The 16284-nt window shown below is 40.8% G+C and overlaps 1 long non-coding RNA gene across 1 annotated transcript in view; it reads left to right on the top strand.

The window, feature by feature from the left end:
• The window catches only part of LOC132668496 (uncharacterized), an 82843-nt gene that overhangs the window by 64938 nt on the left and 1621 nt on the right, over nt 1–16284 (top strand). Inside the window, exon 3 of the long non-coding RNA XR_013555887.1 lies at nt 7761–7885. This is a non-coding gene — a long non-coding RNA (uncharacterized LOC132668496). The remainder of the gene's footprint in view (nt 1–7760; nt 7886–16284) is intronic.

Here is a 16284-nt window from a genome sequence, read left to right as displayed (position 1 = left end):
CTTGTGGGACAGTTAACTTCTCTTTGTTCCTTTGCTGACACAATTTTGGAAATGCCTTGCTTTTCTTACCGATCGGGCTGACCAAGAGGATAGGGAGGATCACTCGAGTTACTGAGTCTGGCAGCCCAGGGAAGGTGATCTGAGTAAGGCCTGTGTTAGGACAGTTGCTTTCCAAGACCAAGCTGACTAGAGTAACATCTAAGTTGTTCCCCCAGATCCTTCATTCCACAAGGCTCTAGCAGCATTGGATACATTAGGAAGGAAACACATCCCTGGGAAGGGAATGAAATGTGAGTTCATGACGTATCATCTAGGTTGAAGACTCCCGTGACCAGGAGACAGCCAGTTTGGAGTGTAACCCTGGACAGACCCCCTCTGTGTTTGGTGACCAGCTTTTCCAAGCAGCTATGGGACTAGATCTGAGGACGGGGGACTGAGGGGCCCATTGCTGCCTGTGTCTCCAGTGCCATCTTGATTAGCACCGAGAAGTGCTCTCTCTTAGGGAGCTGGAGAATTCCTGCTGAATGAGCTGTTAAAAACAGATGTGGGGGCTCCTGGGTGGCTCGGTCGGTTAAGCGTCCGACTTCGGCTCAGGTCATGATCTCGCGGTCCATGAGTTCGAGCCCCGCGTCGGGCTCTGTGCCGACGGCTCAGAGCCTGGAGCCTGCTTCAGATTCTGTGTCTCCCTCTCTCTGTGACCCTCCCCCGTTCATGCTCTATCTCTCTCTGTCTCAAAAATAAACGTTAAAAAAAAACCAAAAAACCAGAAGATGTGGGGTCTGGACATTAACGAATGCTGACATGAGTCATGCTTATATTTCTTATCTCAATTAGATTCTCCCTCTTCTTTGGAATCCAGCTACCCCAGCTGCTGGTGGTGGTGTCATTAGCTGGAGGCTGACAGCGCCCCTGGAACTGAGCTTATTAAGAATAAATGAACCTTGGGTTCAGAACCCTTAGGGGTTTGGCTTTCTGAAGCTAGGCACAAATAAAAACTCAGCTGCCTAGGCTTTGCATTATTACATTTTCTGGGTTATATTGGTCTCTAGGGAATCTGCTTGATGCATTTCTAAGTTGTTTGTTTTGTTTTAACAGAGGAGATCAGATTTTAAACAACCCTCAATTATCAGAGAAGCCTCCTTTAAAGTAGGAGTTTGGGGCAACATAATGAGTATTTTAAAATGCCCCTTTCTCAGTCAATGTGCCGGCTCCTCAAGCCTTGGTCCTGGCTGCTAACTTAAGTGTGCAGCCACAACTTTTTGCTCCAGTTAGCATTTGTTGGGTCCAACACAGCTATAGGCTGGGAAATGGTTTCTAATTTTCCTGCTGCCTCATCAGCAACATTGACAGCTAACTTCCAACTGCTGAGGCTTTATTACTTCTGAAGATGTGAGAGGCAGAAAAGAGCACAGCTGGGCCCCTCATCCCAGGTGGAGCCGCAGGACCGGCAGATAGAGGAGTCAGCTTTTGACTGTTCACTGAGGACCATTTAATCTGGAGGTGATTTCGGGGAGGTGAAAAGTGAAAGGCCCAGTCATGGTGTCTGTGACTTACTGCCCTTTCAGGAGTGTGCAGCGAGGCTCAGCACTTCCTCAGCTAAGTATGATCTAAAGGTCTAAGGGGAAACATGTTTCAAGAGGATCAGCTGTTGGGGTGAGGCAGAAGGACAGGTTGGGCCATTGGGTTGTGGTTGGACAGGCTGTCCATCGGCGTATGCCCATGCTTCCCTTTTCTTGTCAGCACCGCTTCCAAGAGACACTAGAGCTCAGCCTGAGGAAACGGTGGCCGGGACATGGAACCATGGTGCTTTCTTGTTATGTGTGGTTGTGTGGGTGGAGGAGGCCAGCGGAAGACTTTCTAGGTTGGGGTCTTTGTTGAATTGTTGGATAATTATGTCACGGCCACCTGTTCGCATGTTTCTATTTCCCAAAATGAATGTTTACTTTAGAAAAGATCCCCTTTACTGTAACAGCACTTGCCCCGGAAGTACGCACCCAACAGTTCTGTTCCGCGCAGGCCCTTGCTCAAAATTTACCAAAAGAGTGTAATTATGCAACTGAAAAAGTCTTTAAATTGGATCATTCAGGGAAATGCTGGGAAGCTACTCAAAACAAGGCAGGTGTGAGTGGAAAGGAATAAGACTGATGCTAACATTTTTATATAGTGCACAAAACAAAAGCAACGATTCTGAACTCTGACTTCCTTCTTCCCCAGCTTAACGTAGTGTAATTGAGGCAGAGCCCTGGATGCTTTTCACTGGAGCAGGGCTCTATTTTGTGTTGCAAACTCTCCTCGAAGGTCCCTGTTACTTCTTGGTTGTTTGTTTATCATCCCTAAGGAGGAAAGTTCTCTCTGATCTGGGGCTCATTGATGGAGAGGGCAACAGTTTCCTTCTTACATCTTCCCTGGGCATGTGACTGCTTTTAGAATCCTCTCAGCTCCTGAACTGGAGGGTTGACTGGAGTGCATAGTCAACTTGCTAGCATTTTGCAGTCTTTTGTTTTTATATTTTTCTGAGTATTTCCCATGACAAGAGTGGATCAGGTTACCAACTTCTGTTTTATCTAGAAATCATTTCCCCCATTCTTCTTTTTTTTTTTTAAGTTTATTTATTTACTTTGAGAGAGAGAGAGAGAGAGAGAGAATCTCAAGCAGGGTCTGCACCACCAGTGCTGAGCCTGACATAGGACTCAAACCCACGAACCACTAGATCATGACCTGAGCCAAAAATCAAGAGTCAGGTGCCTAACAGACTGAGCCATCCAGGTGCCCATCCCCATTCTTCTATCAATCCTTTCTCCTCACATCTTGTGGCAGATTTCTGAATAAGGATCTAGGATGGACTAAAAATTATCTAAGTTTCCTAGTAGAATATTAAAGGTGCTAGAAGAGTTAACATGGGCATTTGGCAACACAGGTATTTCTGACATGGGGGGGGCGTGTCACACAAATTAGAATGTACATTTCAGGCCACTGTTCTGTTCACACTCATCGCCTTAGGACTCCATGCACTGCTTTCAACAATGATGCCATTGCTCAAAATGCCCACACATCTCCTCTTCTGCAGTTCTCTCCAAGCTCGTTGGCAAATCATACAGGAGAGCCTGTCACAAAATGGCACACAGTCTTTTACCATTTTTGGGGTCAAGACCTGTATTTATTTTCCAGTATCACATGACCAGATCACCTCTACTTACCTTTATCTATAAAAATGGGCTCCAAACAACTTGGGTTTCTCAAAATAAAATGTATCCTTAAAGGATGAATATTTATCAGCTACTATTAATGGAATTCTAAAGAAAATGTCATAGGCTATGAAAGTAATTCCTATGAAGAAGCTCCATAAATTTTTCAAATGGCAATAGTATTTGACTGGTATAAAAACTCCCAAGGAGAGTTCTTAGGGGCATATAATACTTGTTTAGATGTGTAAGTTCTGATAAGTCGGTTAAAAAGAGAGTCTCATTTGGTCTGGGAAACAAGATAAGTTGGTTTAAAAGATTGTCTCATTTGATCTGGGATGTGAGATAAATGGGTCCCGGCCCTGCCAGTGAACATGGGCAAAGTGCTTAGCATCTCTAGATTTCTGATTCGTCACATTTAAAATGAAGGGTTTAGATTAGAAAATCTCCATGGACTCTTAGTTTCAATACACTATGATTCATTCATCAAACATTTATTGGGCAACTACTGTGTTAGATACTGCTGCAGAAAAAGTGATATAAACTCTTTATCCTAAAAGATATCAAAATCTACCCAGGAATATAGATGATATACAATTTTTATATCATTGATATCATTATATGATATCCTCTGTCATATATTCTACTATACAACATAGTATAATATTTGTTGTTGTATAAACTGGCTACTTGTTCACCAAATATTTTTCTTTCCCTCCTGGGGACTCTTTTCCCAGACTCTCTTGCAATTAATTATGTGTGGCCAAATGACTAGAGTCTGACTAGTCAGATGTGGGGCAGAAGTGACATATGCCACTTCTAGAACTGGTCCATGAAACCCTCCCATGTGTGAACCTTCTCTCTCTTTCTCCAACTATTATCTCCACAGAGTCAGAGGAGCATAAGTCCTCAAGGTGGAAGGAACCTGGGTGCCTGAATAACTGTGTAAAACATAGGGCTCCCCCACACATCCTACCAACCTGCATTGGAATGTGATATGAGGGTGATATAGCATTTATTGAATTAATCCACTCTGATTTTGTGACAGATGGTTACAACGGTTAGTTTACCTGTCCAGTGCACTTATATTATAAAGGAAGAGGCTATAAGTCCTTGGATAATGATGGTAAAGGAAGATAGCTGTTACAATGGTGTTTCAAGTGGGCAAAGGGCTAATGGGACCCCTGGGGAAGAGGATGCATGTATAGAAGGAAGAGGGTAGCATAGAAAGGGGGATAGACTAGCAAGGAAAAGATAATAGCATAATTACCAGAGTGGTTGATTGCTTGACCCCAAGATGTCTGTCCGAGAAAAAAAAATTACCTGGAAAAAAATGAGCTATCCAGCACTTTTAGAAAAAGTAGGGAGGTAATGGCCAAATGATTCTTATTTTATCATCTCTCCAACACTTGCAGGACAATAGGAATTCTTTCAAAACCATTCAGTCAAGAGCAAAGCCTGGGTAACTGATAGGAATGATATCTGAAATGATGGCTCTAAGACATGATTGCCTCTTGCAATTCAGAATCTGATGTGTAGCTACCTTGAAGTTTAAAAAGCCATTTTTAAAAGGATTTTAGACCATATTAACAATGATAAAGATGAAACTTAAGTAGATGCTCAAAGTCATCTAAAAGCCAGTGTATCTGATTACTCTTAGCTCAGTTGTAAGAAGAATGGCATTAAATTCATAGCAGTGGTACATTGTAGTATATTGTGGAATAATGTTCCCCTCCCCAAATTTCCACATGCTAGTCCCCAAAATTTGTGAGTATGTTTCCTTACATGATAATGGGAATTTTGCAGATGTCCTTAAATTAAGGATCTCGAGATGAGAAGATTATCCTTGTGGGGCGCCTGGGTGGTTCCGTCGGTTGAACATCTGACTTCAGCTCAGGCGATGATCTCACAGCTCATGAGTTCAAGCCCCGCATCAGGCTCTGTGCTGATAGCTTGGAGCCTGGAGCCTGCTTCGGATTCTGTGTCTCCCTCTCTCTCTGCCCCAACCCACTCGCATTCTGTCTCTCTCTCAAAAATAAATAAACATTAAAAAAAAAATTTAAAAAAACATTCTCTTCTAAAAAAAAAAAAAAAAGATTATCCTGGAGTATATGGGTGGGTCCAGTGTAATCACACAGGCCCTTAGAAGAGGGAAGAAAGTGTGTCAGAGTCAGAGAAGGAGCTGCAACAACAGAAGTGGAGGCCAACATCCAGAAGTGGGTGTGGGACCCCATGTCAGAGAATACAGGTAGCCTCCAGAATCTAAAAAAGGCAAAGCAGGGGTTTTCTCCCAGAGCTTTTAGAAGGAACACGGTTCTGTCAACCTATTTTGGACTTCTGACTTGCAGAACTGTAAGATAATAAATTTGCATTTTTTAAGCCACTGAGTTTGTGGTAATGCATTATAACAGCAATAGGAAACTAATACATACATAATATACTGTGGCTTTTGCATTCTCTTCTTTTTCATCCATACAATTTTGTATTGTTTGCATTACTGTTCTATTTGTCTATCCTCTATCTATCTAAGTATGTATTCTTGTGTGTGTGTGTGTGTGTGTGTGTGTGTATGGATATATATAGTGTATCTATACCTCATGGATATTTATACTAAGGGTTTTATAAATAGTAATTCATTTCATTCTTTCATAATTACTATTAAGGTACTACTATTAGTTAGGAGGAGGTAAGAACTATTATCTGCCTTTTATAGGTGAAAAACCTGAACTTAAGTAATTTGTCTAGGAGCCAGCAGAGTAGGATTTGAGTGAAGATCTGGCTACTGCAAAGCAAATGCTCTTATCCACTATGCTTCATGGAGTTCACTGACTTGAATTACACCTTTAAAACTCTGACTTTTACAACTACTTTTGCCTTATATAAATATTTTACCCAAATTGCCTTCTTGTTGCCATACGCTTACGTGAATCATGTAGGTTAATTTTAAAAACTTGGATGCTCACGTTCCATTTCCATTCCTGGCAAGCTAGCACATGGAAGACCAAACCTACTGTTGTGAGTAACCAGAAAACATGAATAATAACAAAACAAAATTCCATGTTTGAGACTTGGGGGGAGGGGGTGGGTGGCTACTAAAGCAGCCAGGACAGGATGGCCAGGAGAGAAGGGAAACTCATCAAGGTAAGCTGGACAATCTGTGCTAATTTTTAACTGGGGCATTTGCCAATTTCTGAGTGGTCTGGGAAGAGGGACTGAGGGTAAGAGAAAAGGCACCTGTGAAGAGAGAGAGGTTGAGCAGTTTTCAGCTGTGTTATGGTGCTTGAGAAATGATAGTTGAAGTTCAAGGGTACTGAGTAAGCAAGGGCTTGAAGATGTTGCTGCAAAGGGAAGTGCAGAGAAATCAGCCCAAGAGTCTGAGTTGCTTCTCTTTGATGCATTTGCTAAGTAGTAAGTGGCACTGGCCTAGAGAGACAAGAATCAATCAGGAAGCAGCAACCAAGAGCATGCCTGATTAGGCTCCTACTGGATCCCACCATCCCACAGAAAATAACTACAATCTTCTAGAAGGGGGCAAGGCAAAGTCTGAGGGGAGGTAAAACCTTCAAGAAGGGACAAATAAGGAGGAAATCCCCATTTTAATAACTTTTAGCCTGATGGCAGACTGAAGTTAGTGTGTATGAGATGACAAAACTCTGATACAAGATCTGTCCTTCTGTCTTTCTGTCCCAAAGAATCAGAGGACACAGATCCACAATGACTGGAGAGTGAGAAAGGAGAGCATAGGAGCCCCAAATTCTGTGTATAAACTCTGCCCAAGTTTGTGGTTGGTCTATGAACCATGCATGTCACGGACGCACTCCAAGCACCACAGAGAAAGCCAGTGCCTCAGGTGTGAGATTTGAGTCCAAGAGACAGAGTTCACAGTTTAAGTCCACTCAATTTCACTGACCACTAAAACAAAACATCAACATTCTTTGAAGGAATAAAAAATGAATCCAATATCCCTACAATATAGCACTAACAAGGTTAATTCAATTCAAAATTACTGGACATGTGAAGAACCAAGAAATGTTCCCCAGTCTTAAAAGAGAGAAAACAGAATAAAACCCAGAGAAATTTCAGATCAATCCTTGGAGTTAGCATACAAAGATTTAAAGATAAATGGCCAAAAAAAAAAAAAAAAAAAAAAAAAAAAAGATAAATGGCCATTATAAATATTGTCAATGAAGGAAAATATTTTTGCAATAAGTTAAAAGAAAGAAATCTCACTGTGAAATCTATATAAGCACAGTCCCAGAAAGAAGAGGGACACCAAGGTTAAATACAAAAAGGTTATGCCGAGGTGCATCAAAGACAAATTCCTAACACCAAAAATAAAGAGAAAATATTGAAAACAGCCAGAGAAATGACGTATCATAAAAGTGACATAACAGAAGAAAAATGATGTGAATTGTCATTCTCCTTTCATCAGAAATGATAGAAACCAGAATATAGTGGAATGCCATCTTTTAAAAAAAACTTTTTATTTTGGAATAATTTTAGACATACAGAAAAGTCACAAAAGTGGTACATGGAGTTTCTGTCTACCTTTCACCCAGCTTCCCCTTATGTTAACAGCATATATGAACACTGGATTTATCTGCTTGTCGAAGAAATACACTGCTCCTTCAGAAGATAACTGTGAGTTTAGGCAAGATGTCCTGGACCTCGGGTCAGAACTACACTAAAGTATGGATATGCAGGTACTTGCTGTTGGTAAAGCACAGTGAAAGATCAAATAGATGTGGGAACGTTCTTATGAAGGTTAAAAACTGTCTAAAAACCCAGGTGGGCTTCTGACTTATCTCAGTGCCTCATATCATTGTGCTTCTTATCTTTAGTCCGTCACTCTAGACACTTCTGTTCACTGGGTTCTAGGGCTGGTCTCTCACATTCCACCATCCCATCCTAGGGATTCACTGGCAGCCAACCTCATAAATCAGGAGTTATCATAGACTTCCTCGTGAGATGTCCAAAGGACAGTTGTGAGTTTGCTTTGCTTTACTGAGAAAAGGTCAATGGAATCCTAGACATGAAATTTCTGGGTAACACACGAAATCTCTAAATAATACGTGAAATTCCTCACTCCAACTATACAGCTGTGGCCTGAGATGAGGAAGTAGAGGAAGAAGTAGGATTACTACAGGTTTATGTTGGGTCCTAGCTAAGCTGGCTGCTTCTGGCTCCAATTCTCTCCATTTCCTACATGTTGACAAGAGACAAATGTTAAAGTTCAGGGAGGAAGCATCTCAGTGAAGCCTAGCCACCAAAATGTGTGCCCAAAGCTGGGATAGATTTTTCTTACTCTTTACACCAAAGGATTCACTTAAAATAAAAAGGAGAACACCTTTCCAATGTGCTTCTGAAGGTAAACTTGAAGCAAACTTTGAAACCTGTTCGGGAAATCCTGGCTTTTTATTTTTCCTAAGTGGTGAAAAAAACAAACAAACAAAACAAAACAAAGCAAAACAAACAAACAAAAAACAACAACCTTGTTAACTGGGCATCCAGACACAGGAGGGTATGGAAATCTCTTCTTCCGTGTCGCCTCTTTCTTAGCACATTTTGATTTCTTCAGGCTGATTTTACATAAAATTGGAAAAAGACCAAAAGCAAGGCTACATCTTGCACTTTTTTGAAAACTTACTGGGGAAGGCACAGGTTGGAAGTCAGACTCCACTTCAGTCCTTCTTCTGTCACTTACCAGTCGTAAGACTTATTTGTCACCTATGGAAGAGGGAAAGAACACAGACAGATACACCAGACAGAGGTGTTCAAGGCGCGCCCCCACCCCCGGCCCTGCTCACTCTCCTCTCTGTACCTGCTCCCTGCTCTCTCAGGGAGCTCAGCCTCATCCTTACCCTCCATTCCAAACCTGTATAGGTGCAGCTGCCTGCCTGACAGCTGTACCTAGGTGTCCCAGAGGGAACTGAACCTCAACACACCCACAACTAAACTCCTGACTTCCCCGAACCCGGTCTTCCCATCTTCCCGATCTGAGAGAAGGTCTCTGTCACCGATCCAATTGTGTAAACCAGAAACCGGGGAGTTCATTTCAGTTCCTCCCACCCTCTCTGCTCACCCTGCTCTCCTGCTTCCAATCCATCCCAACCACTGTCAGTGTCAACCACCAAGTAGCTCTTTAATCCATCCTGCTGTGTTCCAGCCCACTGCCACCACTCTGTTGCACTTTACCATGACATTCCCATCTAACTGACCTCCCTATAATGAATTATTCTGGTCCTCTACAGTCTCCTCCTCTGCCCTGAAACCAGATTGATCTTTACAAAATGCTGATGTGATCATATCATTTACCTGCCTATGCCTTTCAGTGGCTTCCCATCACTTTCAGGATAAAGACCAACATCTTAACACAATTATCAAGGACTGCATGTGGTCTCACATTCTTTGTTCATTGAGCTCCACTTGTCAGGGTCTCCTGTCACATATTTTTGCTGTTTTAACTTTTTTTTTTTTAAGTAAGCTCTAGGCCTAACATGGGGCTTGAACTCACAGCCCCAAGATCAAGAGTTGCCTGCTCTACTAAGCCAGCCAGGTGCCCCTGTTGTTTTAATCTTTTACGCTGACATAATTTCAGACTTAAAGTAAGACTGCAAAAATAGTACAAAGAATTCTTGTTTACCCTTCATGCATATTCCTCTAATGTTACATTTTACTATATTTATCATTCTTTCTATATTCTTCTGTACTTTTTAGGGCATCAAAAAAAATTAAATATCATCCTGTTTTCTAATTTACAAACCTCTTTCAAATTTCACTAGTTATCCCATTAATGTCACTTATAGCTAAAGCAAATAATGTTTTCTTCTCAAGTATTCAGGATCACACATTCTACATAAATTCCATTTCTCTTCCAACTCCTTAATCTGGAATACTTTCTCAGTCTCTCTTTGTCTTTTATGACACTGGTGTTTTTAGAGTCCTGCTTTAGAATGTCTCTCATTTTGGGTTACCTGATGGTTCCTCATAATTAGATACAGGTTATACATTTGGGGGAGGAATATCATAGAAGTCGCTTAGTGTTCTTAGTGCATTATGTCAGGAGGCATGTGATATCAGTGTATTCTGTTACTGCTGATGTGATATTAACTTTGGTCATTTAGTTAAAGTGATGTCTATCAAGTTCCTCCATTGAATTGTTACTATTTTTCCCTTTGTAATAAAAAAATCTTATGAGAGATACTTTGAGACTAGGTAGACCTGTTCCTTATCAAACATTTCATCTGATATTAGAATCCAATGATGATTACTGCATGAAATAATTATTACTAGAGTGGTTGCCAAATGGTTCTTCTTTCATACACCTAAAAATGCCATGTTCGCTCCACCCCAGCGCCTTTGCATGTTATGTATTCTACTCAGAATAGCCTCTTCCTCCTTTTCAACTGGTTAACTCTGTTTTGTTTGTTTGTTTGTTTGTTTGTTTGTTTTCAGATCAAGTGTCATTTTCTTAGAGATGCCTTGCTTGGTCCTCTCTCATTAAAGGTCAGGTTTCTCATTTGTGCATTCTGATAGACATCACATAGTACTTTATAGAACTTGTAGTTATAATTTTACATTTATAACTAGGTAATTATTTAATTAAGTATGCATCCTCCACTAGACTGGAAACACAGTGAGCCAGTGGTGGTGGCCAATGATACAATGGTTTTCATACACCATTGTACTCCCCATCCAAGCACAGGACATACATACGTAGGCTTCTCATTAAATTTACTTGATTGAAGGAATGAGTGAATCTCATGGAGTTCTTGTGAGTATTGAATGAAATAAGATATGTAACATTCATAACATGTATTAGAATCTTAATAAATATTAAGATCCTAGCCTCACTTTGGGTCAAACATTATATAACAGGCAAATTACTTGTGCCAAACAAAAATTGTCCCTGGAGGTGAACTTCTATATTCTAAAAAATTGATCTTTACTTGAACTTTACTAACACTTCTGTGGAAGCAAATTTATAAAGAGCAACTCAGGCTATAATATAAGGTTACACTTCCTTTCTTATCCCCAACATATGTTGAAATGAACTTCTGCTTGCCCAGTTTTAGAAATTAACCCCTTCTTTTCTACCCTCTTAAAGTGACCCCTAATTATTTATCAGATTCTGCAGACAATTGACTCACAGACTCACAGTTGTCTGATTCAGACAATTGACTCACCATTGTCTCTCAAGGGCTTCTAGTCTGTCCTCTTTGCCCTGCTGACACATAGCCTCTGTGGCTCATGACTCTTGTGAGAGAGCCATTCTGTTTGGTACAACTGTCCTCCATGGGCAATGTCCACTGATGCCCCTGCTCTGGCTCTGGGGGAGGGGAAATACTGCTCCCCTCTCCCCTCGTCTAAACACCCAAAGGAAGGGTTGGGGGCTTCTGATTTAGGGTGTGAAAACTACTCACTCATGGACTCCCTTTATTCCCTGAGTCCCAGCTGAAATTCAGGATTTAGAGAAACACAAAAAGGAATAGATTTATGATGGTAAAGAGTGTGGAAGGAGAAATCACTGGTGAATAAATAAATGATTTCAAGAAATTCTCGGAATAGGGAAGATTGGAATGTGTTGATTGGTGAGTGAAGCAGAGAAAGCTACCACGGGGCTTGAGGAGAGGTGGAAGCTGATCCCATAAAACCTTGAAGAGGTTCTGGACTCTGAGTTAATACATATGGAGGGCAGTGGTGAGAGGGAGCTGCAGAGAGAAGGACTGATTGAAGCTGAGAGAAGTCCACCCCCTACTCCCCTTCTCTTTGGCCTCCCTTTATAGAACAACTAGTAGCTTGAATTTGCACCAAGACTAAAAAGCAAATAAACAAAAACTTAAACAAAAAGCAAAACAAACCCAAACTGAGAACTCTGCTCTTTCTCTAAATAAAGAGAACAAGCAACCTACAGAGAGTGAGGACTCTTGGGGATTATTGCTGCCCCAGAACCAAGCATTTTTTCTTCTGGAATTTAGGTAGCTTATTCCTCACTGATCACCCTAAAGAAAAGCCTTCTATTAAATATATCCTATTCAGATACACAACAGTTACCATCAGCCTTACAATTCAGGACAGAGGTCTGTTGGGAAAATAATTATATAGTCCTATAAAGTAGCAGAAAGAAATCATACCAATATCAATGCAAAATGAAGAAGACTTTTTAAAAATTTTTAAGGAAAGGGGCGCCTGGGTGCCTCAGTTCATTAAGCATCCGACTTCAGCTCAGGTCATGATCCCACGGTTCGTGAGTTTGAGCCCTGTGTCGGGCTCTGTGCTGACAGCTCAGAGCCTGGAGCCTGCTTCGGATTCTGTCTCCCTCTCTCTCTCTGCCCCTATCCCACTCATGCTCTGACTCTTTCTATCTCTCACAAATAAATAAATGTTTAAATTTTTTTTTTTAATTTTGAAGGAAAAAGGAAAGAGTTTACTTGAGCCCAAGTTAGGACAGCTGCCTAGGATACACAATCTTCATAAGGAAGACAGTGCTTGAGGGAAAGAACATTTGGTACAGAGGTTTTTTTTGTTTGTTTGTTTTCCTTTCACATAAAGAGTTAAAAATCACCAGGGCACCTGGGTGACTCCATTGGTTAAACATCTGACTCTTGATTTTGGCTCAGATCATGATGTCATGGTTTTTGAGTTTGAGTCCCGTGTTGGGCTCTGTGCTGACAGCGTGGATCCTCTTTGGGATTCTATCTCTGCCCCTTCCCTGCCCAAGCTCACTCTCAAAATAAATAAATAAACTTAAAAAATATTTAAAAGAGTTACCAACCACCATGATGAAGGACATTCCAGAAAGTTTCAGACTTTATCTTGTGTTTTTAATATGTTCGAGGTTGTATGACTTTAATATCATGGGAATCAAGCAGTTTTTAAAATTTTTTCTTATCTTTATGTTTGGAATGCTTCTTTCTGGTTATTATTGTTTTTTTTTTTAAACAAAAGAAGATGTATAATGTGTTCTGGGGGCATAAATAGACCCCATGCTTTGAATTTTTGCCAAGTAACTTTGACCTTAGTAAATGCTAGAGTGTAGCTTCCTTAGGAACCTGAGAGTAGGGCCCACAAACATGAAAATCTGAAATTTTCCTTCATTTTATCACCAACTACTTAGAATAATCAGCCTTGTTTCTTATTGTAGAATATGAATGAGTAGTAAACAAGAGGAAGAAGAGCAGTATGTAAAAGAAGGACCAAAATAATTATAATGGACTCTGGAGGAGCTATTTCAGGAAACGATAACTTTAAAAAATCCGATTATGCCTTCATAGACAACTGAGAAGACATTGTATCCAAGACAAGAATAGGGTGAATAATATAATAAATGGTCAAAGAATGAACTCTTGTAGTAAAAAAATCATGCTAAAAACTTTAAAAATTAGTAGCAAGTGTTCACAATAAAAACAAAGCAATATTCCAAACTATAGAGCTAAAAGGTAGGCAGAAAACATGAGGGGAAAAAAATGAAAAGGAAAAATCAATCCAGAATTCATCATATGACCAGTAGTAGTTCCAGAATTTAAACTATAAAATACAGGGTGGTATTTTTTTTTTTTAATCGTGAGGAAAATTTCTAAGAGTTGAAGACAAGTACAAGTCTTCAGTCTGACAGGGCTCATCAACTGCTGAGCAGTATAAAAGGAAAAAGATCCACACATAAATAATTTGACCAAACTCAGAAAGGTCAGAATAAAGAGAAGACCCTCAAAGTTTTCAGGGTGAAGCAAACTAGCAAATCAATTAGCCTGCTTTGAAACAAAAATCAGTGGCATCAACAACACTGGATGGTAAGTTCATGCCACGAAGTTCTAAGGGAAAATTATTTTGAACTGTGTTTAATTTGATCTAGAATTTTGCATCCTACCAAACTGTCAATCAGGTGTGTGGGGGTGGGGTGGGTAGGGCAGTGAAATACCTTTTTAGATACACAGGGACTCAGAAAATGTCTACTTGGCAAAATAAGGGAGTAAGTCTAGCAAAAGCAGGGAGAAAGAAAGCCATGAGTAAGGAAGAGTGTTCTAACTGGACAGTGTGGTAAAGGAAAGTCCTAGCATGGCAACTGCATCAGGCCTGGAGAACAACTGATCTGCAGGGAGAGAAGGCCCTTGGAGGTTGTCTTTGGATAAAATAGGGATTCCATGAAACACTAACATTGAGAGGCAGAAAAAAATTGAGGATATTTTAACAGTTTATTATCTTCTTTCAACAAGAAAAACAAAAGGCAATTAGATATCTTGGAAAAAATAGTTTTATAACAAAGTCATGGGTGACATGTAAATGTTTATTATATTGTGACCTAATTGGAGCATTGGCTGAGTGTCAGGACAAATCATCTATTTGACCTTGACACTAACAACATTCTTTTCCAAATGTCCCAAGGGTCATGATATTTTACCTATAGAGAAAGAAAAATAATTATATGATACCATTTGGCTCTGTAGTGATTAATATTTAGATAGTAATTACAACAAAAAAGGTACTTATTGGCTTGTTAACTTTAGACTCACCCTGTAAACACAATTTACATAGTTTGATGTAAAAGCAAATATGGATAACAACAGAAGTATGGGTAAGAAAACAAGAGAAGTAGGTTAGGAACAGTAAGATCCTCAGAGTGGTAGGTGGTGGTCAAGAAATACTGCCAAAAGTTGATGGAACCACAAAAAAATAGATGTATATGTATATTATTTAAAACTATACTGACTGCCAGCAGATATTATGAATAGTTGAATGTTGCTACTCATTCCTGATGGAAAACAGAAGGAGGTAGAAGAAAGACTGTAATATCTTCAGCACATCACTAAGTAGTAAATAATCATGTTAATTGTTAGAATATTGACTGGGGAATTGGAAACAATTAATGAGTGCCTTTCAATTACTAAACATTTTCTCTGAAGGGGAGGGGCCCTCCAGGGCATGGACTTAATATGTTTGGTGCTTGAGGCCCAAACAGAATAAAGGGTACAAATATTCCAGGTTTCCAACTGCCCTGATTGTCTTTGGTAATCATAACACTGCTGGAGAAATGACCTGTTAAAAGCAAAGAAGGCCAATTTCCTGATGCACCACCGAGCACGAGTGCGCTCGTTTTGCTGGCTTGTTTGATTGCAGCAGCCTCTTTACGCTCCACTCAAGTGGCCCTTGCTGGGGACATGGGGTTGGAGGCAGCAGTTCCCATCCACAGGCCCCTAGAGGCCACAGAGGCAACCTCTCAGCTGCCAGTGACCAAGATGACCTGCTCTGCTGAGCCAGCACCCGAGAGTGGGGTGCCAGAGGATGCCTGTTGGGGCACGTATCTTGTGTTAAGGCAGGTGATAGCTTCAGACCCAGGTCCTTGCTCTGTTTGCCGGTGGATGAGACAGTGGAATGAAATGAGTGGCAAAGACAGTCCTTCTTGGGTGGGTTTTTTTCAGAACTGTCCTAGAAACATGAGCCTTTGTTATGAGGGAGGAGCCATGTCCCCATTGAGGGACACTGAGAAGCTCCTGACATGCTGAATAGGAGGCCCTTGAACTGGGACTCTTGTCAGGCATCTAAGCCCCCTTTTCTGCCTGCCTGTATCTTCTATTTTAAAGTAGAAAGTGGGTTGGGTACCTGGGTGGCTCAGTCAGTTAAGTGTCCAACTTCAGCTCAGCTCATAATCTCGCCATTCATGAGTTCAAGCCCCACATCGGGCTTACTGCTGTCTGCACAGAGCCCACTTCAGATCCTATGTTCCCCTCTCTCTGCCTCCGCCCTGTCCCCCACCCCTGCTCATGCTCTCTCTCTCTCTCTCTCTCAAAAATAAATAAACATTAAAAAAAATAAAATGGAAAGTTGGTCAAATGTCTATGGTGAACTTGCTTAAAATGGAGAGGACGAGCTTCTGTAAATTAGGGTTTAAAAAACGGTTTATTTAATACAACCCAAGAGATAACACAAAACTACGCTCAGCTAATTGACAATGGCTCTCTGACATCCTAATTGTTCCAAATAGGCTAAGTTTCGAAAAGCCTGCCATGACCGCAGCCTCATAGTAAGAAATTCTCATGCACTGCTTTGTGATTATGCAAATAGTGGCTGAGGTCTCTGTAGTGGAACCTCACTGCTGTGGCTTAAA

The sequence above is a fragment of the Panthera onca genome, chromosome B3 (assembly GCF_046562875.1).
Source record: "Panthera onca isolate mPanOnc1 chromosome B3, mPanOnc1 haplotype 2, whole genome shotgun sequence".
In the NCBI taxonomy this organism is placed as follows: Eukaryota; Metazoa; Chordata; class Mammalia; order Carnivora; family Felidae; genus Panthera; species Panthera onca.
The sequence above is the reverse complement of the archived record's forward strand: the minus strand, read 5'-3'. Positions and strand labels throughout refer to the sequence as shown.